The sequence below is a fragment of the Protopterus annectens genome, chromosome 11.part0, assembly GCF_019279795.1.
Source record: "Protopterus annectens isolate FY-2018-M chromosome 11.part0, PAN1.0, whole genome shotgun sequence".
Classification (NCBI taxonomy): domain Eukaryota; kingdom Metazoa; phylum Chordata; order Ceratodontiformes; family Protopteridae; genus Protopterus; species Protopterus annectens.
In genome coordinates this window covers 1,394,546,729-1,394,571,514 of record NC_056745.1, presented here as the reverse complement: position 1 = coordinate 1,394,571,514, position 24,786 = coordinate 1,394,546,729, and the positions used below count along the sequence as shown (strand labels likewise).

At 41.7% G+C, this 24,786-nt stretch overlaps 1 long non-coding RNA gene across 1 annotated transcript in view; it reads left to right on the top strand.

Annotated features, from left to right (window-relative positions):
- Positions 1–349: 349 nt before the first annotated feature.
- LOC122815862 overlaps positions 350–24,786 on the top strand; it is a 78,099-nt gene continuing 53,662 nt past the window's right edge. The window contains exon 1 of the long non-coding RNA XR_006367004.1: positions 350–427. This is a non-coding gene — a long non-coding RNA (uncharacterized LOC122815862). The remainder of the gene's footprint in view (positions 428–24,786) is intronic.

Here is a 24,786-nt window from a genome sequence, read left to right as displayed (position 1 = left end):
ACTAACATATTGCCGAGACGACAACCTGTAATTTTATTAAATGTTTAAAGAAGCTATAAAGTATATTACTCACCAAACTCTTAACAAACTGCCAAAAGGAAAACACCTGAACAAGATGTTTAGCCTTCGTGTTCTGGAAGTTTTGCAAGTACGTGCTGCTTAATAAGAAATAACCATCCAGAAAAGACTGATGTACAGCAGAGCTCAGAATACACCCACAAAACAGATGATATCCCTCTCTCTGTCTATATTTAGCTGCTACTTACAGCCAAGTACTCAAGTTTCCAAATACTGCCTTATAAAAAATGTGTGTGATTTCCCACTTGCCAATTCCAAGTAAGCTGTGGAAGAGCAGAAACACACCATCTATTCTTGTTTTACAGTATCAGAGGAATCAAAACCTACAACTCCCATCAGCTAGAAAATTGTAAGTTGCTGGCAAGAGATTGCGAGGGAAAGGAGAGACGTTTGAAGCATTGTTTTTATTTTTTTAGTTTTTAGACAGCATCAACAACTAGCCAAACAGATATATGTTTAAATTAATTTTCAGTTAAGGGTAAAATTATGTTTTAGATATAGGGTAGTATTTGTCAAATAACTGCTTGATTGTGCCTTCCACTACTTTGTTAGCTGAGAAGTTACTGCATTAACAAGAGCATTAATACTAAAATGTGTTCACTGTTATCTTTTACAGTTGAAGTAACATTTGTTTTCCAGTACTTAAATGAAATATTTTCCAGAGTTTATCAGGAATAATATGTGTAGTTTTGTTTGGACACTGATAAATGTAACTCTCTTTTCCATCTCACAGTCTGAACTAGGATTTTGCTACATCACAGGCATTCATGAAATACACTCTGTGAACACTAGGGTACTCGTCTGTTATGTCATTATAGTCAGACTATGCTGCTTTCATTTTTTTTTTTGTTACCATCATATGCTGTGTTTTGGTGATTGTTCAGTCTGGTCCCAGCTCCAAAACTCCCGTCTTCAAAACTCTTTATAAGCTAATTACTGTATTGGGAAAATTCATTTGTATAGCTTATTGATTTCATGTCATTTTGTTGGTGAAAGTTTTCTTGAGAAACTTTTTCTTTTTCTTTTTGCTGGGGTGTGGCTTTTGCAAGCCTAGAAAGCCTTTGCAACTGTAGGCATCAAGTTCCTTATAAGGATTTGCATTTTAAATGCATTTTTTGTTGTTATTGCTGTGCTTAGAAAAGTCCAGCCTTACACTAGACTGCAGGATTTCTATAGGTTTTACTAGAAAGCCCCAAAGAAGCAATATAGCCTCTCTGTGCCAGGTTAGTGTAGAAAAAGCTGTACATCTTATGGAAACTTCAGAATTGGAAGAGACATCTGCTATCATAGCAGAGTCCTTCACTCTAAATAAAAGGCATACAAGGGAACAAAGTCACAAAGAATTTGAAAATGGGATGTCTTTATAGAAAGACATATTCGTGAACAGGAGGGCAATCTACCAACATTGTATAGGTCAAAGAATATCATAAATGGTGAGGTAATTTTCCAGGCCCCCAGATTTGACATCTGTTTTACCTATCAGCCTCTACCTATCCTCACTGGAGAAGCTTGTCATGTCAGAAGCTTCCAGTACATCCTCCTAGACTTCATACTTCATTGCAGGCATAACATATATGGAGTTGCTTTCACCAAAATGACCATTTCTGACAGCCACAAAACTGAACTGGCTGTTCCGAGTTTTCTAGTGTGATACTGGATATATCAGTGGATTACAGACACTCATCCAAGAAGGTCCATGCTGCAGAATCAATGGCTACATATCATCCCTATTCCCACAAACCAGGAAATATGAGCAGCATACACCTATTATGTGACAGGTTTTACTAAGACCAACCACTTCAACTTCTGCGTTTTGCTTTCTCGACTTATCTATACCCTTTTGAGTTCAAGATATTAGCTGAAGAGCTTGTCATATTGTGCAACAAGTTACGACAGGCTTCTAGCAAGTCCTCCATTTCAGGCACTCAGTCTATAAAAGTGAAAAGGGGACCTTCACAATTTAGAGGATCAGAGTCATCCTTAGGAGAAAAGGACTTAGCATATTGCTTCCCAGGTGGTCTTGCCTTTTGGATATATCTCAGATGAAAAAAATATCATTGCCCCCCCCCCAACATTTCCTTTGGAAAGACCAGAACACTGGCAATGGAAGTCCAAGGTGATGACTGAATCTGAGAAGAGGTACTTGGACTTGCTAGGCCTAGATGACCCCAAATCTATTTCTCTACCCCTAGTATTTGAGGGCTTTGAAGATGCCATTTTGGTAGCATGCTTGTTACTATACTTGCAACCTTAGCCCCCACCCCCAAAAAAAAAAAAAAAGCATGACAGGGTCTATAGAGTCCAACAGACTTTATAGTACGTATACCAGAATCAAATGGCAGACCTAACTGCAATTTCCCTTTTATACTGCCAGGAGCTTTAAGCTAGCACCAGTCCTCAACACCCTTCCAAATAATAGGGAGAGCAAAGTACTAGATATCAGTGATAAAAATGTCTATACATCTGCTGCCTTCTTCATTAAGACTACCAACTTCCAGAACCACATATTGAAATATCAAAGAAAAATCCTGAAGTAAATAGAACTGGTATCAGAGATCAAAGAACACATCCTAAAGATGCATATTTTGAGATTGGCCAATAATACAAAAAAGGTTGGAAAACGTAAAAGGGTGGTGTGATGCAATTGATTTAGTATCACGAGTACCTGCTACAGGAGCCATCATGAGAAAGCATGCTTGGATGAGGATAATGCTATAAACAACTTTAATGAAGTAAAAATCACTTAGAACAATAAAAATGGTTAAGCGCTTTTGTTCCACATATTTTCAATAACAGAACTTCATCGCAATTAAAAATAACTTTCAGGATAACCTATAAGTATTAAATTTAAAACTGTCATATGATATATTTCCACAATCATTGTCATATGATATATTTCCCCAATCACTAGTGCATAAAATAATTAATAATTGAACTCACACTTCCCAGTCAATTAACATTTTAAAGAATCAGCACTGGGTGAAATATATTCAAAGTAAGACTTCTAAGCATTATATTGTTTTAATTTTAACACTGAATTAATACAGCAGGATTCATGGAAGAAAAGCCCTTAGCCATTTGTTTTATTGTTTAAAGTGATTATTACTTCATTAAAGTTGTTCCTGACAGTATTTGGAGTCAGTCTGTCACATTTTGGCACCACGGGCATTCGTGGTTATTTAGTTTGCGTGGTGGTCCTGTGGAGATTTTGTTAACAACATGCTTAGATGAGGATTCAGCCCCCAACCAAGGACGTTAAGAAGCAGCTACTTAATGTGTCCCAGTACAAAAATATCATTTATGATCCTCCCATTCAAGAAAATTTAAAAAATGTGGAAGAAAGGCGGGAGGATAATGAAATCTAACAAAAACAATTCCATCCACTCATTCTGAAGAAGAGGCGAAATTATAAATCCAAATAATGATCTGTGTACTGTTGTCAGACCAGGGTCCAACAGACCATGCAGAAGAAAACCTTCAAAAAACATAAGTGGGAAGGCTAGAGGAAGAAGACTATATCAGGGAGGCCTTCTGATAATAGCCTTGTCTGAGCAATACTCACTCTTTAATGAATTACCTTCCCTCCTGTCTTTCTCCATCCTACCTAAAACCCTTCCTTCACCTCCACAAAGTTCAACTTCTGCAGAGAAACTAGGATAAAAGTATCCTCTGATAAGCAAGGTTTGGACATTATCTGTCGGGTTACAGAATAGAATGTAAAACTTCACTCCTTTTTACAGGGGTGGCTGCTATCCCAGAGGATCAGGTGAAGTTGGAGTTATACTTTCTTATTTATCTTCTTTCTCAAAGAGAAATAAAAAGGGTTCCAAAGGGGAAGAATGGGAGGCTTTTATTCCAGACTTTTCTTGGTCCCCAAAATAGATGGGCCATTTTGGTCTATTCTGGATCTCTCAAAACTAAACCTTTTCTTAACGGTATTGAAGTTCATTCTGCAGACCGTCCTCCCCTTATTGATGTCCAATGAATCTGTAGTTACTCTGGTCCGCAAAGATACCTTTTTATATGTCCCTATATACAGAGAGCACAGAAGATTCTTTCAGTTCAGATTAGGGGACTTCCACTTCTACTATACGTCCTTGCTCTATGGGTTCTTCTTTGCTCCCAGGGTGTTCACAAAATGCATGACCCCAGCAGTAATATTTCAAAGTACAAAGGATATTCATATCTAGTAGATTTAGATGATTGCCTGCTGAAGGCTCATTCATAAGGGGAACTGCAAAGATAGGACGGTCTTCCTGAATTCTGGAAGCCGCCCTGGACAAAGTGTTAACCAGGGTCTTACTGTCACCAAAAAAAGGTGACCTTCCTAGCAGACATTTACCTTGCATTAGTCCCAAAGGATGGTAATAATAAAAAAGAAGTTATGTCTTACCATAACATTCCATCTGTGTTGTTCATCTTCTTTTATTCATCACAGATAGGTTTAGTTCTGAGCCCTTGGAACTGAGTCAGCCTTTTTACCAGGCTCGTGCAAACTCTTGAGCTAGGTCTCTACCCATAATGCCATTCTCCCTGTTACCCCAGATCAAGTTTGCCAGAGAAAAGGAAGTAAAGCCAAGGCCACATCTGCAACTACCCTAGGGTACCACTTAGACTCAAAGCATCCCCAGGAGCCTTTGGAGGGGGAAAGAGGGTGGGAAGTGATGAATAAAAGAAGATGAACAACACAGATGGAACGTTATGGTAAGACATAACTTCTTTATCTGATGTTGTTATTCTTCTTTCCATTCATCACTGATGGGACAGAATCCTAAGCTACCTTGAGGTCCATGGGTGGCCCTTATGGAAGAACATTCCTGAGTACCATTGAGCCAAAGGTAGCTCTCCCTCTGGAGACTAAGTCCAGTTTGTAATGATTTATAAAGGTATGAGGCTTAGCCCAAGTAGCTGCTGCACAGATGTCATCCATGGAAGCCCTGGAATGGAAACCTACAGAAGTTGCCATAGATCTAGTGGAGTGAGCTTTAACTTTTGGCATATGTTCATTACTGAGGGAATAGATGAAATGTATGCTGTCCTTTAGCCATTTTGATAATGTAACCCTGGAAACAGCCTCTCCCATTCTGGGCCCAGAAAAGGAGATGAAAAGCTGTTCAGATTTACAGATAGGTTTGGTCCTGTCTAGATAAAATCTCAATTGTCTATGTACATCTAAAGAGTGAAGGCAGTACTCTCCTCTATTGACAACATTCGGAAAGAACACTGACAGGTCAATGGTCTGGTTTATGGAGAATTCAGAAACAACTTTGGGGAGAAAGGATGGATTAATCTAAAGGGATTCTCTGTCTATATGAAAGACCAGATAGGGCCTCTTGATACACAAAGCGTGCAGCTCCAAGACTCTTCTGGCAGATGTGATGGCTAGCAAGAACAAGGATTTCCAAGACAAAAACTTTAGGTCACACTTCGCAGCAGGTTCAAAAGGTTTCTAGTCGAAGGTGAAGGACTAGATTGAGGTTCCATAGTTCCATAGCTGTCTGACAGGAGGCCTGATAATGAGAAGTTCCCTTGAGGAAAGCCTTGCAAATGTGTAGAGAGATAACAGGGGTGCCATCTATACCATTGTGGAAATTGGACATTGCCACTAGATTTACTCATATGGTAGAGGCTGAGGCTCCATTATCAAAAACTTAGCCAAGTATTGAAGCACTGCAGTAACTGGAGCCGAATACGGCTCAAGCATGTTATCCTTGGACCAGATGGAGAATCTTTTCCATTTATCCTGATACAGTCTTCTGGTGGATGGTTTATGAGAGACCAGAATGATGTCTCGAACAGGCGAGGAAAGATTAGCTTGCCTGGCTACTAGTGGAAGTGGAGAAACCAAGCTGTCAGCTTGAGACTGGTTGTCAGCTTGAGACTGGACAGATTTGGGTGACTCAACCCCTGGGGGTGAGTAATCAGATCTGGTAGGGGGTCCAGAATCCACGGCAGGTATACTAGGTGAGGCCAAAGGAAGGGGAACCAAGCTTGTCAAGGCCAGAATGGGGCTATGAGGATCACCTTGCATCTCAACCAAAGAGCATTTGTCCATCTTGATGTTGTAATATGCATCCCAGAGATCTATAGAGCACATCCAATTGCTTTCTCTTAAAAAGGGGAGAATGGACTGAACTGTCACCATCCAGAATTTGGTTTGGGTGACAGACTTGTTTAAGCTGCTGAGATACAAAATGGGTCTCCAGTCCTCTGGCTTTTTTGGCACCAAAAAGAATCTTGAGTAAAATCCAGATCTGCGCTGGTCTGGTGGAACTGGTTGGATGACTCTTTTTTGAGACAGCTTTATAATCTCTGAAGCTGCTTCTTCCCTTTGACTGGATGGAATGTTGGGAAGTTTTCTTGGGAAATTTGGCTGACAAGAAAGGGGAATAATGTAGCCTCTGGTGGTAATGCTCTGCGCCCAATGATTGGTGGTGATGGATTGCCAGGCAGCTTGGTGCAGAGAGAAACGGCCCTCAACTGCTTCCAGAGGTAAGCAATCAGGCTGCTCCTCAGGAGCGCTGATAAGGTTGTCTAGAAAAGGAATCCCTGGAGCCCTGATTATGAGGACACCCTCTGCCTCTGTAGGGGCATCTTCCAGAATTGTTACCCCTTCTGCCTCTATCATCACCACGTGCGGCATGGAAGGGACCCTGAGATTTCTTATGCCACATCTTTCCACTCCTCTGATTCCTGGAGAAGGTACATTGACGGTTGGAAAACCATAGGCCTAGAGCAGACAGGGTCTTTCCATCTGGCTCACACCTGGCTAGCATGTCCTTCACTCTGGAGCCAAAAAGGGACAAAGCTTCAATGGGAGCATTCAGAAAGGAAGATTTGAAGGGGTCCGCGAGGTCACAAATGCACATCCAGGCATGACGCCTCATAACACTGCCCAAACCCGCTGCTCTAGCCACCCCTTCAGTTGAGTGTGACAGCAACTTCATGGACAAGTTTGATATCAATTCCAGAGTTGCGAGCTGCAAGGCCACTTTGTCCCTGGCCTTGTCAGACAACTGTCCTGTGAGTGTCCCAGAGAGTTCGTAGATCAAGTCCATCTGGGACCTCGTAAAATGCACCAAATAATTCAGGGACCATATGACAAAGGTCCCTGATGCAAAAACATGCTTCACAAGTCTGTCTACCACCCGGGACTCCATGTTGGGTGGTGGACAGTGGGACTTTCCTCAGCCAACTCCTTTTTCGTGGCTGCCGTCACCAACATAGCATCAACTGGTAACCCTTTGGACCAATGCGGGTTCTCCTCGGGATGGGAAAGGATTTTGTCTGGTCTCCGAGGGATCACCTCAGTGGAATCAGGGTTCTTCCAAGCACCCCGCATGATGAGCTGGATGAGCTTGTTGGCAGGTGGGGTCACCCAAGAGGTAGAAGGCCGGGCGTGGAAAGCCTGCAGGAACACAGACTCCTCAGACAAAGGGTTGGAGGGCTTCCAGTCACCTCTCTGCTTTAACATTTCCAGGATGTCTCTGAAGGAGACATTATCAGGAGGTGACCATGTGGACCCTTCACCATCATCGTAATCCATGTCTTCCATTAAGGACTCCTCAGGTGAGTCCATGTGCTTCCTCTTGTATGACTTCTTTCGAGGGGGCTCCTCAGTGGAGGGGGGGGTCTCTGAGGAGGACTCAGAAGAGCAGGTATGCTGAACAGGGGTGTCTTGCGGCTTCTCTGCCTGGTGTCCTGGGGGGGTGGTCTGTGGCAGCTGTAGCTCAGGGGGTGAAAACTGGGGTTCTGACATCAGAGTGTTGCCAGAAGCAAGAGCCCTCTCCATTGCTCGGAAGGCAGGCCCACCCGAAGAGGGATGGGAGCCCAGAACTGAGAAAGATAACCTCGGGACTGGGGGTCACACCCTGCTCTGAAGAACCTGCCCCCATGGATGGAGCCTCAAGCAGGATCAGCACAGACATGGCTAGTGACACCAAGGATGGAACCGAGGAGAAAGATGGCTCCTTACCCCAGGATGACATGCCCGTCCCCCAATCCCCAGATTGAGGAAGGACCGGTTCAGTGGGAACCGAAGACCAAAGGGACAAACTTGGAGCCAGAGTGAGATGCACCGTAGGTGCCAAGGTGATGGGTTCCAAGAAGGATGTCAGAACAGAAGGCTTTGGAACCAAGATGGTTGAAGTAGGAGTGTAAGATGGAGTTCATGAATAAGGCAACCCAAGTCCTGCAGGTGGGTGGATCTTAGAAAGTGAGGGAATCCCCCTGGCTAACAACAGCTGGTCTACAAGATGCACAACATTGTGTTCAGAAAGGCTCCTGGTGGATCTAGTGGATACTCCGGATGGGGAGTCAGGACGTTCGATGAAGAGACTATAGACTTGACCCAGAAATGGCTCTACAGAGGGGGAGTATCTGGTCTGTGGTGCAAGGTCTGCCAGCACTGAAGTCTCTAGTTTTGAGACTGGAAGTAAAGATGTCAAATCCAATGAGGTCGGTACAATGCTCGGTGTCGAAGTGGCACTCGGAGCCAAAACGGTCGGTTCCAAAATGGAAACTAATGGCGTAGTCAAAGGTCGATGAGTTTCTGGATGTCTTACCTATTCTCAGACCACAAAGGCCAAAGTGGCCACAGGTGCCAAAGTCGAAATAGGCATAGTAAGGTCTATGATTGGTGCTGGAGGCAGGACCAGTGCCGAAAAGGGCACCAGTATCAAAGGTTTTGAGATGGTCGGAGCCAAAGAAGACAGAGCCGAGGAGGCTGATTTATGCTCCAAAGATAACTTTGGGACCTTTCATTTCCCAGGCTGGCTCGAATCACCCGATGGTGAAGATGAAACAGAGTGGGATCTCTTTTTGTCCTTAGAGGGAGGGGTTGAGACCTCCATCACAGAAATGACCCCTGGGAAGGGAGACTTGAGTAACCCTTTCAGAATGAGTTTATTTTTGTGCTCATTAAGAGTGCATTGACTAAAACTCTGACAAATGTCACATGGAGGCTGCACCAAAAGGTGGGACACTCCCAAACAGTTTGGCTGAAACGTGGCTTTACGGCTATGTGGCAAATGAGATCTGAGGTAACAGGGAGAAGGGCATTCTGGGTAGATACTTAGCTCGAGAGTTTTTTTGGCTGGTGCAAGCTTGGTAAAAAGGCTGACTTGGTTCCGAGGGCTAGTAACAGAACCCATCAGTGATGAATGGAAAGAAGATTAACAACATCAGATGATAGTTTTTCAAAGTCCTTGGATTTATGGTCTCCATCATTGTGTCTCTGGAAAATTTCCATATGCAAAATCATCGAGTGGCATCTGAAAAAACAATGTGGACAACATTCATGCCACCTAGACATGGAGCTATCAGCTCTGTAGTATATCCAGAAATAATTTGTTGAGTTACTCAGCTCAAAGGCAATTGTGGGTATGCCTTTTCAATCTCTTTTGCAACAAGAAACTGGTGGGAAATGCAACTGACAAGGCTTGGGGTTCTGACACCAAGAACCTTATGGAGCAAGATCTGTAGACTGCCAGACAAAGAAAGCAATATATCATTGTGGGGCAGTGGTGTAGTGGTTAGCATTATTGCCTCATAGCAAGAGGTTATCCAGTTTGATTCTCAGCTGAGGTGTCTTCTATGTGAAGTCTGCATGTCCTCCCTGTGTTCATGTGGGTTTCCTCTGGATGCTTCAGTTTGCTCCCACATTCCAAAGACATGTTTGGAGCATTTCTCCCCAAACCTCTGCTGAAAATGGGCTCTGTTCCAGTTGGACTTTCCAAGTAATAAAATGTTAAATAAGTAAATAAAATTAAATAAATGTCAGAGAGAGAGAGTGAGAGAGAGAGAGAGAGATGTTATCAGTTAACTTCAAAACCTTCAGATAGAGGCCTGGAGTATTGTTCTTGACCATAGAATACACAGCAATCACATAATACATAAATAAACAAGAGGGTACTTGCTCACACCCCCTTTGCAGTTTAGCCATGCAAGCTTGGGAGTTAGTCTGACAATTACAGATGAGTTTCAGGATGTTTTACATATCCTCAGACCTCAAAGCACAGCACATACCTCCAGCACAATGAATATACACCCATCCCTTCACTCCCCAGAGTACTGCAAGAAAGACCCAAGATGATTCTGCTGGCCATGTTCTGGCCCAGACAACACTGATTCACCCTACTTGTGTATTTGGGGAAGAAGTCCCAAAACACCTAACTTTAGGCAATGGATTTGCCTACCCAAAAGTCAAGTTCACTGGTGCTCTCAAACTACAGGGCATCAGATTAATGACATGGAAGAAATGACACTCATTCGTTTCAGGCACATATTTTCCAAGGACATACTAAAACCATACTAAAACCATTAAGGAAGACAGGACACCTAATACAAGGAAGTCACATCTGATGAAGTGAAGGTTTTTTCACTTGATGCAACAATATTTACCAGATACTCAGCACAGTAACATTACAACTGATAATTTCTTATCCAACACATTTTTTACAGAAGGACTATCTTAACCCTACATGCTTTACCTTTCGTTACATTCTGCGTTCTTGTTCTACCCCAGGAAAACCATTTGGTTGGTACATCAGTTCTTTAAAAGGATACTGTATTCCCATCCACCAAGGAGGGCTATCTTTCATCCTTGGGACCTCATCTTCATCTTACGGAAGATAACCTTGGATCCATCTGAGCCAGCAGCTTCTAATCCACACAGGCGCTTCTTTTGGAAAATATTGCATCACCTCAGGAAGCAAGGAAATTTCGGAGCTGCAGGCCCTAATGTGTACAGGACCTTGCAGAGTCTTCCAAAGGGACAGGGTGGACCTAAGAACTAACCCTTCTTTTGTGCCAAATGTAGTCTCAGAGATTTCCATCAGCCAGACCATGCTGCCATTGGACCTCTTTTCTAAACTACAAAATAGGGATAAGAAGGTTTTACACTGTTAGACACCCATATTCAACTCAGGTATGACACTGATAGATCCAGGGACTTTTAAGAATGCAATAAAATGTCTGTATCCACTGGGAAAAGGCTAGAACAATCACCAAACAATATGTATCCAATTAACTGACTAAGGGCATTTTGTCCTGATGTAAAAGGTATGAGATTTCACAGGGACAAGTTAGAACTCATTCTTCCAGTGTGATGGCCTCTTCAGCATTTTTTTTTCAAAAGTTTCAGTACTTAGTATATTTGAGCGGTAGATACTTGGCCCAGCATTTATACTTTTTTCCAAAAAATATAACATAAATACCGAATAAAGAATCAGGGTAGGTTTTCCATCACCATCCATCAAAGCTTCTTTGAACACCTAATCCCCAGGAATGGAAAGAGCACAAAAGGAGGCACAGTGTCATTGCTAAGTCTGGTGTCTCCCCCTCCAACTCCCTGTACAGATTTTGCTTTGGTAATCTTCTCATACCTGATGAATACTGTTGCAACAATGGTCCACAGAAATTAAAAAATAGTTGTGTGAGCAAACTCAGAGCAGCAGTACTTATGTTTTAGTATGATTACAGTTGCAGTACTGTTGCCCAGCTTCCTTCCTTCCTCCTATGAATTGTCCTAATGTCCTGGAGAAACCTAACAACTATGGTGAGAAGAAAAGGGTGCTATTATCACCTAATTCATAGTTTGAGCTGTGAGGGGGGGTGCAGCTGGGTGGACTGCATGTGTGGTTATAGTCTTTGTTTTATTCTTTGCCTTAATTGTTCATCTAAAAGAAAAAAATAGGGGTCCATTCCTTTCTCTAGATATATACCCCACATCATCACTGGTAGAAAAGAACTGAAGATGGTACATAATAGCTGCACCATTTGCCTGGAATGTAAATGTATGCCTCTACATTGGACAGTAGCTAGCCTGTATCAGGACATACAAACTCTGGAGGCCATACTAGACAGACAGTTGTCCACATGTGGCTAATTCTCATACATCACAAGGACAACTGCAACAGTGATCCTACTCAAACATATACTGTTATGGTAAGTGCACTCACTCAGCTGTTAATACTGCAGTACTGACAAGCTGGTGGGATAAAGAAAATGGTGTGATTGAGATGATCTTTTCACCCTTCTGTACTTCTGGTATATATATATATATATATATATATATATATATATATATATATGGTTCCACTTCACATCATCGAATTTCACTTCATCGAATTTCAAAACATCGAGACCAAATCGTCGAAAACCCATATCATCGAATCTCAAATCATTGAAAACTAGAAGGCAACTAGAAATAACCTCCAAGACACTGTTTACTACATTTATGCAGGGGGCAAGCCCCCCTGCACCCCACACCCCCCGCAATTAAATATACCAACTCCAAGGTCGCACTACAGTGGAGTTAGGAAATTACCTTTTTCCCCCACTGTAGTGCAACCTTGGAGTTGGTATATTCATTTACGGGGGGTGTGGGGGGGGTGGAGCCCCCCACATGGGGGGTGCAGGGGGGCTTGTCCCCTGCATAAATGCAGTACTAACTCTGTGGAATGTTATTTCTAGTTGCTTTCTAGTTTTCAATGATTTGAGATTCGATGATATGGGTTTTCGACGATTTGGGTTTTCGACAATTTGGTCTCAATGTTTTGAAATTCGATGAAATGAAATTCGATGATATGAAGTGGAACCATATATATATATATATATATATATATATATATATATATATATATATATATATTTTTTTTTTTTTTTTTGGTGTTTTAGCTTACCGGCATACTGAAAGTCAGCATCTTATAGCAGAATCCACTAAGGTAGGCAATCACACCATGGTCATGCCTATTTCAACAAATACATGGGCTATTGAAAACATCATTCATGCCACTGCCTATTCAATATTTCTTTAGAAATTTAGCAGTAACCCATGGGTGGATGTGGATAATCCATGGTTTATCCATGGTTGGCATGGTTTTCCCTTGGGACCAAACCAGAAAAGCCAGCCACTGATACAGCAAGCATTACTCATACCCAGCCATGATTTTCTTGCTATTACACAATGCCTTTACTTTAAAAAAGCAGTTACATTTTGAAACAAAGGTCTCATACCTGAATCATCATGTCTGTTCCATCTCTTCTTGGCATTGTGAAATCCTGAGATTCATAAGTGTAGGATATATATGAACCAATACTTACAGAGTACATTAAATTAAGACTAGAAATCATTGTACTGCTGTTTACATTAGTATGCTTGGCTACTCCTAACGTACATGAAAGTTATGTATTTAACATAATGATAAATCAGTGTTGTCTGCTTCCATCTTTCCTCAACAGATGGGTCTTTGGATCTGACCTTGAATCCATCATCAGCCACTCAAGACTTTGGATCCCAAGATCAGGCTCCTCCCCTTACCCATGACCCTCTGCAAAGCCTTACATCACCTCAGATCAAGTTTGGCTAAGAGAAAAAAATGTTTGCATCTTACAACTAACAAAAGTAATGCTATAAAGGATCATCCAATAGATTACGAATGCTTAGAAACTGATTTGGAGCTAAAATGTACTCAAAGAGCCTTTAGAATATGTCAGTCTTGTCAAACTAGGATAAGTAAGCAACAGGTTCCATAATCATGTAGGAGGATAGGTAAGAGAAATGTTGAGGAGGGAAGGAAGCAGGCAACACAGATCTATTGTCATGGTAAGGAAATAATTTTCGTATCTGATGTTGCGTCTTCCATCCATTCCTGAAAGTTTGGGACAACTAATACAAACCTTGAGTGGTTTCATAGAAGGATATTCCAGAGGACAGCTGAACCAAAGGCTGCCCTGACTCTAGAAAGTAAATCCAGTTTATAATAGGATATGAAGGTATGAATGTTAGAACAAGTGGCAGCTGTGCAAATGCTATCAACTGATGCTGTGGAAAAAAAAAGGTTGCAGAGGTTGCCACAGACCTAGAAGAGTGAGCTTTAATACGCTTACTTAAAGGCAGGTCTTTTTCTTTGTACACATGAGCTATGCAAGCAGACAACCACCTGGATAAGGTGAATTTGGAAACTCTGTGACCTAGCTTATTTAGTGAAAAGGATACATAAAGTTGATCAGACCTTCTGAATGATTTCATACTGTAAATGTAAAATCAAAGCTGCCTATGAACAGCCAATAAATGTAGTATGTGTTCTCCTTTGTTACAAAATGTTAATATTTTGATTTTAGCTTGTTCCAGTAACTACATTTGGTAAAAAGGAAAGATTAGTTCGAAGGGAAACTCTGTCCTTATGAAAATAATGCATGGAGGTTTACAGGAAAGGGTCTGAAGTTTGGAAACCCTCTTTGCAGAAGTAACTGCCACCAGAAACATTTTCTGTGTAAGGAACTGAAGCTCCACTTTGGTTGCATGTTCAAATGATGGTTGATTCAGTGCTTGAAATAGAATAGTAATGACCCAAGGAGGAGTAGGATCTCTAAGGGGAGACCAAAAAAAAGGCACCCCTCAGAAAGGCCTTCGATAATTTGAGATAAATAATGGGGGACTGACTTTCTCCATTATAGAAACTGGAAACAGCTGATAACTGGACTTTGATAGAACAGCTGGTACCATTCTTAAAAAGACAGGCTAGAAAGTCTACAACCACTGGAAGAGATAATGAAAAAGGGTTTAAATTTCTTTCCATAGCGCAAACACAGAACCTTTTCCATTTACTTTTGTAAGTCTTCCTAGAAGATGGTATCTGGGAGGAAGTAAGGATATGGATAACTTGAGAAGAAAGCCTAGACAGACTACACATCACTGGAAGTGAAGAAACCAAGCAGTTAACTTGAAGGCTTGGATGCTTGGAAGAGGAAGACTGGATAGCTGAGAAATGACACGATGTCAGGAGTGAAGCACCCATGGACGGTGTTTCAGATGAGTTCACAGGTAGGGGAACCAAGTTTGTTGAGGTTAAAAGGGAATAAAGATCGCGATGACTTTCTTTTCTAGTGCTTTCTGAAGAAATTTTGAGTTAAAAGGAGTCAGAGGAAAGGCATAAAGCAAACCTGGTGGCCATCTGTGAATCAGAGCATTCCTTTGTGTCTTCTTCTCTGGGGTGATCAGGGAAAAGAACCTGCAGCATTTGATGATTTGAGGAGAAGCAAAAAGATAGCAGCACAGCTGACCCCATGGCAAAAAATCTGTTCTGCCATCTTTTGATTCAAGAGGCACTTCTGAGGCAGGAGATGGGATCTGCTCAAGCGGTTCACTAGAACATTGGACTTCCCCAGAATATGTGTTGCTAGAAGAAAGTGATTGGAAGATTTCACCCATTGCCAAAACTTCATGGCTTCTTAACATAATGGAAAAGATTTACCAGATTACTGACATGTTATTGCTCTGGATAGATGTCAATTCTTGGAGTCCTGAAAGGCCTGCAATGCTATAAAGACTGCCCTCATCTCTAGAATGTTTGATATGGAGATTAGCCTTGGAAGGGGACCATGTGACTTGGACTAACTTTCCCCTCTAGTGCCCCCAACCTAATAGGGAAGTATATGAGGTCACAGAAGCTGTGGGCTGGGGAAAGACAAATGGGCAACCTTGTAATACAGTAGAGATTCGAGCCAACACTGGATGTGAGTCATGCAAATATTCATCAGACATACGGTGAAGGATAATGGTTGTCACCAGATAGACCAATGTATTGCTAGGATCCATTGTAGTACTCTCATGTGATATCTGGCAAGATAGACTAAGGTGATGGACACTGCCATAGAATCCAGTAAACAAAGGATCATTCTTGCCATTGGTTTATGAGATAACATGTACACAAATGCATGGATCTCGCCATACCCAATAGAACCAAGACGTTCTCCTCCAAAAAGAGGAAGACAATCTGGTGGTCCCCTGCCATAAACAAACTCTGAAACTGATGCGGAATAAGGTGAAGTCCCAAGACTGGAAAAACTCCCTTATCAGCCTCAACAAAAGGTTGAGATCCCTCATCAAATCCTCTAAAGCTAGCTATGAAAACAGAATTGCAGCAGATAGTAAAGACAACCAAAAGGCCTTCTATAGTTATGTAAAGAATATCCACGGCAATACCCAGATTTGCTCTGCGCTAATGCACAATGGTACCTCCTATACAGAGCCAACAGATATTGCCAATATACTGGCCGACAGATTCAGTGCCAACTTTACCCCTCCCCCTCCCTCAAAGGACCAGTTACAATACCAGTAGATTGCCAGGCACCCAGTATTACTGCTGCACAGGTTAAAACAGCACTGTCCAAGGCCAAGAATATAGCTTCTATGGGACCTGATAATATCCCCGGCTTGTTCTACATGAACTACAGAGTGAACTGGCACCTCACCTGTGTGTCCTGTTCAATCACAGCCTCACCTCAGGCCTTGTCACCAACGAATGGCGCACTGCTACAGTCATCCCTTTCCACAAGGGAGGAGTGACTACAGACCCCCGGAACTATCACCCCATTAGCCAGATTAGTCTGATATGCAAAGCTATGGAACGCATCATCATGGACCTAATAAACAAGGATATAGGGAATCTCCAAACTCTGAATCCTACACAGTTTGGTTTTGTGAAGGGTAGATCCTGCCTGCTCAACTTGGTCGACTTCTTTGAGTCAGCCACCAGAGCTGTGGATAATGGTAAGGTGGTTCATACAGCCTACATTGATCTGGCCAAGGCCTTTGATACCATTTCCCACTCAGGAATCATGGAAAAACTCACTAAACTGGGCATCAACACCTATATCACTAGATGGGTTGCAAACTGGCTCACAGATAGAACCCACAGTGTGAAAGTAGCTGACTCCAAGTCAAACTGTCAAATAGTCACGAGTGGAGTCCCACAGGGTTCAGTCCTGGGTTCTCTCCTGTTTGGTATCTACTTCTTCGAAGCCCAGACCAACACGAAGGGACTCTGGTTGACAAAGTTCGCAGACGATTGCAAGTTGGGACTGTTATTAACTCCCCAAGTGATGTTGACATCTGACAGAAAGGCATCTGAGACCAACGACTGGTGTCAGAATCATGGCCTTAAGCTCAATGCCAAAAAATGTGTCGTCATCCCCACTGGGAAAAACCCAGTTCCCTTGAATTACCACATTGATGGTAGTCCACTGAACACAGAAGGCTGAAGAGATCTAGGAACACAGGTAGACAGCAACTTCTCATTTGACCACCACATTGCCACTGTGGTCAGAAAGTCCTTCTGTGCGGCACATCTCATTACTAAGGGTTTTGCATCCAGGAAGAAAGAGGTCATTGTTTCCCTCTACTCTTCTCTCATTAGGCCAATCATCGAGTACAATACCCCGTTTGGCATGTACCTCACTAGATACCTGCAACAACTGGAGAGGCCGCAAAAGTACCTCACAAAGAGGATTCTAAGCCTTAAACACATGTCCTATATGGACAGACTCAAAAAACTCCAACTATTCTCTGTCTCATATTGCCTACTTAGAGGCGATCTCTGCTTGACTTACAAAGCCATGTCTGACCCAGCTCTGTTAGAAATGCTACATCTAAAGAAATCCAAATCCCTCCACACCACATGCTCCAGAGACCTCAACCTCATTACCACAATCAACAGAACATGCTGGAGGGACAGGTTCATAACCTAGAGACTGCCCATACTATGGAATAGACTTCCCATACATGTCAAGCAGAGCACCTCACTGGCCCTCTTCAAGAGAAATCTTGATGAGTGGATGGGAAATAGAAAATTCACCCCGGAGATCACTCCAGTGTCTCTACTCGACAGGGGCACTAGGAACTAAGGTCTGGTGGCACGATGCCAGGGTAATCCTACGGGCTAGGCTTGTAAAGGCTTCAGGGCCATTAGCCTAATACACACCTATGAATCTATGAACCTATGAAAATAATGATTTGAGAATGATTGTGAAGTGTTGATAACCTGCTCTGTGTAAGTTTTGCTGTATGATGGATTTTTTCCAAGTGTGCTCCTCTAAACTTTATTATTTGTACAGGATGAAATTTGGACTTGTACAGCTTGACTGTGATACCCAACATTGAACAAGCTTGGAGCAAGGAATCCCTTGCTTTGATAAGGAGATTCCTGGTAAGTGTGGAAATGAGCCAGTCGGTCAGATATGCGAACACCTAGAACCCTTGCAGCCTGAGTATGCTGCTACACTGCCATGCATTTGGTGAACACCTGAGGAGGCTGTGGCAAGGCCAAATGCAGGACTCTGAATTGGAAATGACTGGCTCCCAGACAGAAGAAGAGAGACCTTCTGGATCCCCTGTCCATCTTGACATGCATCCTGAAGATCTATAGACCACATCCAATCACTGACTCGCAGAAGTGAGAGAATGGATTGCACTGTAGCTATACAGAACTTTGATTGCTTGACATATTTATTGAGGTGGCTGTGGTCCAAGATTGGTCAGGGGTCCCTTTTGGCACCAAAAAGAATCTTAAGTAAGTTCTAGATCCTAGTTGGTCTGGTGGGACCTCTTGGATGACTCACTTGTTCAGCTTTTGAACTTCTTTAAGTGTCACTGGCCTTTGAGATGGTGGAACATTTGGTAACTTTTTTGAATTTGGTGGAAGGCATAAAAAAGGAATATAATAGCCTCTAGTTATTATCCTCTGCACGCATCTGCTGTCCTTGATGGACATCCAGACTTTGAGGTGCAGGACTAGGCACTCTGGACTGCCTCCAGAGTACGGTAGTCAGGCAACCCTTCAGGAGTACTGATAAGGCCTCTCTGTGAAGGGACCTCTAAAGCCTTCGTTCTGCACTTCATCTCTGCCTCATGGCTAACATCTATTATTAACCCCCCCCATCTCAAGGGCGGCTGTCTCCTGAAGTGTCAAGAGAGAACTCTTGAGATTTCCAGAACCATAGTTTCTTACCCCCTTTCTGGGTCCTAGAGAAAGATCTTTGGGGATAGAAAACCATATTCCAAAAGCAGAAAGGGAATATCCATCTTGCTCACTCCTTGTTACTGTGGCTTTCACTTTAGGCTCAAAGAGTCAGAGTGTTGAACCATCAAATGGAGCATTAATAATAAAAAACATTTTGAAGTACTCCACTAAGTCACACAAGTGTATTTAGGCATATCTCCTAATGGTAATGCCTATATCCACAGCTCTCAAAACACCTTCAGTAGCATTAGGGGTGTTCTTTGGGGATTGGTAGAGCTGAGCTGGAAAGAGTAGTTTGTATCTATGATCAGGAGAATGCTCTCTTGACAGTCTGAGTGCTGAAGTTGAAGGAGACCTCTAAATCTGAATAGCTCACCAGGCAAACCCCTGAACTCCATTTGACCCAGTTCCAGTGCTGACACCAGTGTCGAGCCATCCAAGGCCAAGGCTCCTCGAGGGAGGAGCTACTACGGGATGAGGAGAAGGTAGATAACCGCCAGGTCCAGTGGTGGCTGGAGATAGGAAGACCCCCAGCTGAATATGTTGTCCTGTGAAATTTCCTCACCATGCAGTCCACATCAGCTTCAGAATGGCTCCTGGCTGACTGAAATGACCTCTGGGAAAAAGCTGTAGAAGAAGGTCTAGATAGGTGATGGCTAATCCTCTCTTGAAGAAAAGGTGATTGGAGCTGAGGAGAAACTGGTTCCAGTGAAAAATGTAGCTTCAGGAGAGGGGGAATCTTAGGTCCAGTCAGGATCAACTGGGAGAAAAGAGTCGGACCCAAAGTCTTGGATACTTTAGGAGCCAGAGTTGGGGATGCCAAAAAGGAAGAAGAATGATATGGGGAACATTTCTTAACCTCCTTATAGTCTTTGCCTTAGTGATTTTGTTCCCTTTATATTTGTCTGCAGACTTTTTGAGGAAGTTGAAGCTCCAATACCAGTATACTGAGACTTGGACATTTCTCCCATGGAGCCATGGAGAAGTCCCTTAAGGATTAGTTGGTTCTTTCTCTCTACTACTGCCCAGTACCAAAGGCTGTACATATATCACACTGTTCATCCAATTATGAAGCTATGAGACAGTAGACACATTTAAAGTGTGCACTCAAGTTAAGTATCTTGTGGCCATAGACCACACATTTTTTAAAATCAGAAGGTTTATCCATCATTTGGGAGAGCCTCACACGATACAGACACTCTAAAGAAGTCTAACAAGGTAGAACAGAATATATAGAAAATATAGAATACATAAATATATATATACATGTATGCAGATATATATATATATATATATATATATATATATATATATATATATATATATACATGTATGCAGATATATATATATATATATATATATATATATATATATATATATACATATGTGTGTAGAATATGTATAGTTAATTTTGTTTTAGAGAAAGATGGTGCCGAGGTCCAAGGAAAAAGAAAAAAATATATACAAAGTTTTAAGAAAGCATTTCTATGACAGCAGAGGTAGGGAAAATATTTTAAGTGAAAAGAAACCAAAGTAAATGTTAATCTTGTGATAGAAATCAAAGAAAAAACTCTTACTTGACTTAACCCACTACCTGATCAAGGAGATCTGCATCTGTCTCTAATGCACTGCAAACAAGATCTGAGGTAATGTTGGGAGGGTTATGGGTAAGGGGAGGAGCCCAAGCTTGGGGTCCAAAATCTAGAGTTGCCAAAGATGGATCTGAGGTTGCATCTGAAGATCCAGCTGTTGAGGAATGGACATAGGAGACAACATCAAATCACGGGTTATTTATTTACCTTGCTTTTTTAACTTTTTAAGATTTTTTTTTTAAACTTTGTGTGCATGTGAAGAGGTAGAAATTTATGTTTCACTGTATCACTGGGTGCATGCTATTTATCCACTTAGAAGAATATAGCAGCTGTAGTTCTTTTTTTTTTTTTTTTTTTTTTTTTTTTTTTAGTAGATATAGCTTTTGTATTGCAGCCAGACTTTTTTCATGAGAAATGTGCAATTTATCATGGGCACACTGATTGCTGTGTCCAACCAATGTGCACACTTTTGCATTATACTGAGCATTTACTGTAACCCAACACAATCAACAGCCATTCACTGAATTATCCACAAAGTATGGAAATATTTAACAAGTTGGCACATAATATTTTGTTCCTATATGCACGTATGTTCAATGAAGTAAGCAAATTACAGTGCATGCCAAAATATTAATAACAATAATAACAATAATAAGGTCAAAAATCTTTATTCTTTATACCAAGCATGTCCAAAGTGAGACTTCAGGGCCAAAATCCAGCCTCCAGGCTTATTATATCTAGCCCTCCAATTACTCTGTTGGAACACAAAAAAGACTGTAGTTTTGCCCATTTACCAGCTATGTCATCCTGCTGCAGTCTTCTGATTCTTTCTGCACATGTGACTTCTTAAATTATTATTTAGTGGACCATTAACAACACATTTTTCTGAATATCTTGTGCAAGATGTACTATATCTGCTGCCATACCTACAATACTGAGGTTTTACTTCATGTCCTGGTATATGTGAGAGGAATGTGATGGGGGTTAATTGGTATCATTTTGAACTATGGAGCTATAATGTGGGTTCTGTGTCCATTTAGCTATAAATCGTAAGTGCACTACATCTCACTAAGTGCTTCTGTACTGTCAGTGACAGAGTTCTGGAGTGAGCTCTGGAGATATGAGGCGGAAACCTGCCCATGGAGCACTGTGCCATGTACAAACAATATTGCAAGTAATGCCATTCTCTCAATACTGGTTTGTTACCTGTAGTTCAGAAATAAACCCATAAGATGTGAGGTAGAATCAATGTTCTGGACCATCAAATCACAGTTATACTTTCAAATGAGTGCCTGAGTTGCTGATCAGGACTGAACTCTACAGATATGAAATGGGTACTTTATCCAAAGAACTACCAGACCCCACTAAGAACACCACCCTGCAAACATCAACAATTGATTTAGAGTTCAGGTTTAAACCACAGGAGATGTAATGGTAAGGCTTTATCCTTCAGGCCACCTTACTATGTTAAAGTTACTGTAAAAGTTAAAACATGCATTCCAAATGTGTTGTACTCTCACTGGGCTAATATGTTGTGCCCAAAGTATCATTTGTTGTACAACCTATAGTACTGTTGGTCTGTTCCCGTACTTAAAGCAGTTTCTATAGTTCACAGGGTGTTGTTTATTTTAATATTTTACTTGTTCTTTTTGGGTGGTGTTTCTACATTATCACAACAGTGTCTGTAAATGAAGACTGAGTTTTCAAAAATCATGGATTGAGGAATAATTCAGCATTGAGCAAGGCTGTTTATATCTATCTAATTTATCCAAAAACTATACCATGCATAAACAGTACATTACAAAGCACTTTGAGATCAGAATACATGCAGCTACATTGGATTCTCTCTTAGGACAGCTGTGGACTGACAAAATGAGTGTTAGTAGCCACGGACCTTTAAAAAAACATTTACAAAACAAAGTTCTAACTCAGAAACCTCAGCTATTTGATAATGGAAGCAATAACTACAAAAAGGAAGACATTTTCAGGTCGTCAGTTTGTCATAGATGTTCCTGAAAATTTTATAGATATGAGGTGCTAAGTCAAAAAAGTCAGTGTTTGAAAATTCAGCCTCCCACACCAGACCACTGTAAGCACTACTAAATAAGTGGAATACTTGTCTTCAGACTTAAAGATAATCTCTGTAAAGATCCAGAAACCTGTTCTTTGTTCAGTGTGGCACTCAGTGAAGGTACTGATGCTGGTGACACTGTCCTTGTGGTCATATTTAGTCAAAAATTTGTTACAACTTTTCTTGTAGTGAAAGAGCTGCTGGGTATTTATGCAGTGAAGAACAGTACAGCCAGATAGGATACTGTGAGTGTTACAGATAATGAAACTTTGTGGTATCACAATTACTGATGCCACCTCCCTGATTAGGAAAATTGATTTGTGACTTTACTGGTCAGATCAGTGACTCAAGAAGTCTTCAAAGGAACCTGTGCACCAAAACCCTTGAAATGAAAGAAGTCATGAACTGCCAATGTCATTAGATTGAGGAATCTGAATCACAGACATTTCTTGAGGAAGTAGGTATGAAATATGATAACGTGAGTTAGCCAAGATATGTGGCTGGGCAGGGGAGCCAAAGTAACAAGACCTGGCATATTGCATGAGGAAATAAAATCTTTCATATGCAATAAAATTAAATATGAGACCTTCTTAGACGGTGACATTTAGCTAAATGACCTTCAATTTCTTATTCACATCACTGGATTGTTTTCGGACTTGCATGTCAAACTGCAGAGAAGGAATCAGCTAGTCAAAAACTGTGTGAGCATGCTGCATTCATTCAAAAGCTGGAAATGCTCCAGAAGCATTTGGTCAAAAAGAAAGATATTCATTCAACCAAACTTCCATTATCAAATCGCTGAGGTTTCTGAGTTAGAAAGTATAGTTTTTTATCTACCATAAATGTAGATGTTCGAGTGTATACACTGCTGCAGTCATTACACTTGGGTTATCCTGCCGTCAGGTGGTTCCCCAGTCGGCCTGAGTTCCAAAGTCTTGGTCCGGCGTCAGTTGCTGTCGCCTCCTCCCTGACGTCAGGGCGACAGGGGTATATAAGATGCAGCCGACGCCATTTTCTTCAGTTTTTCTTGCCCCAGATGTCAGGTGCCCCCAAATAGGTAGGCAATTCAAATTGCTAATAAAACATACATAAGAAATGCAAACAACTTTCAGTTACCAGCAAATACTCCCCATAGGTAGTAAAGGGTAGAAGACATGGGTACGTACCAGCAAGTAAGAGGGGAAGGAGGGAGGGTAACCTGGACTGCAGCAGTGTTTACACTCGAACATCTACATTTATGGTAGGTACAAAACTGTACTATGTTCATTGTGTTACACTGCTGCAGTCATTACACTTGGGTAGAATCCCAAAGCTGAGGTAGGGTGGCTGGTTCTATAAGTCATTAGGGGTGGCTATAAGGCCCTGCAGCACTGCAGTGGCGAAGCCAGCTCTGGATTTAGAGTATAGAGGTAGCTGGTAATGCTTGGTGAAGGTATGTACAGAACTCCAAGTTGCTGCTTCCAAAATATCCTTGGTAGGCACTCCTCTGAGGTAGGCAGTTGAAGTGGCTGTTGCCCTGGTGGAGTCAGATCTAATGCTGCTAGGTACAGGTTTCTCATGGTGTGTATAGCAGAAACGTATACAATGTCCTACCCATTTTGAAATAGTCTGTTTTGAAATGGCATTTCCCTGTGCTCCTGCAGCATATGCTACCAATAATTGCTCAGATTTTCTGAAAGCTTTGGTTTTGTCCAAGTAGAAGCGTAACTGCCTGTGAATGTCCAAAGAAAGGAGTAGTCTCTCCCCTTTATTATGTGATTTTGGATAAAAAGTTGGCAAGTGAATAGTTTGGTTTAGAGCCACACTGCATACCACCTTTGGCATAAATGTAAGGTTAGTTCTTAAAGACACCCTGTCCTGGTGGAAAATGAGGAAAGGTTCCACTGCCATTAGTGCCTGTAATTCTGAAATTCTTCGTGCTTGTGTTATTGCCAGGAGCAGAGCAGTTTTCCAAGAGATATATTTTAATTTTGCTGTGTTAGTTAGCTCAAAAGGAGGTAAAGTTAATTTTTCCAAAACAAAGTTGAGGTCCCAAGTTGGAGTAGGTGCTCTACAGGGCTTTCTTATGTTTTTTTTCCCCTCTGAGGTACTGTTTTAGCAAAGGATTAGAGAAAATTGGTGGATCCATGTTGTAATGAGCAGAGATGGCAGAGGCGTGGATCTTGATGGATGAAAAGGAGAGGCCTTTGTCCAGCATCTCAGTTAAATATTGTAGAATCTGAGGAATGTTTGGGACAAGAGG